This window comes from Terrapene carolina, unplaced genomic scaffold (assembly GCF_002925995.2).
Source record: "Terrapene carolina triunguis isolate 2854851 unplaced genomic scaffold, T_m_triunguis-2.0 Scaffold56, whole genome shotgun sequence".
In the NCBI taxonomy this organism is placed as follows: domain Eukaryota; kingdom Metazoa; phylum Chordata; order Testudines; family Emydidae; genus Terrapene; species Terrapene triunguis.
In genome coordinates this window covers 674,868-675,137 of record NW_020664407.1, presented here as the reverse complement: position 1 = coordinate 675,137, position 270 = coordinate 674,868, and the positions used below count along the sequence as shown (strand labels likewise).

General features: G+C 54.8%; 1 protein-coding gene across 1 annotated transcript in view; it reads left to right on the top strand.

Moving 5' to 3' along the window:
- The window catches only part of LOC112118940 (LYR motif-containing protein 4), a 138,225-nt gene that overhangs the window by 395 nt on the left and 137,560 nt on the right, over window positions 1–270 (top strand).

Below are 270 nucleotides of genomic sequence, written 5' to 3'. Positions count from 1 at the left end.
CCTCCGGCCTCCTGCATTAGGGTGGGACAAACCAGTTTCTCCTGTAGGCCCACTTACTTTTACTGGGTGTGAGGAGCACAGCCGGGTTCCGAACTCAACACCTCTTACTCCAGTGGGAGCCTCAGCCTTGCATTGGGTGGGAGCAGAGGGCAGGTTCTCTCACGCACATCTGAGCCCCCTGTATTCCTCAGAGTAAGGGCACACAGATTCGATTCCATTAGGGTTACCATATTTGAACTTTCAAAAAAGAGGACACACCGGGGGGGGGGG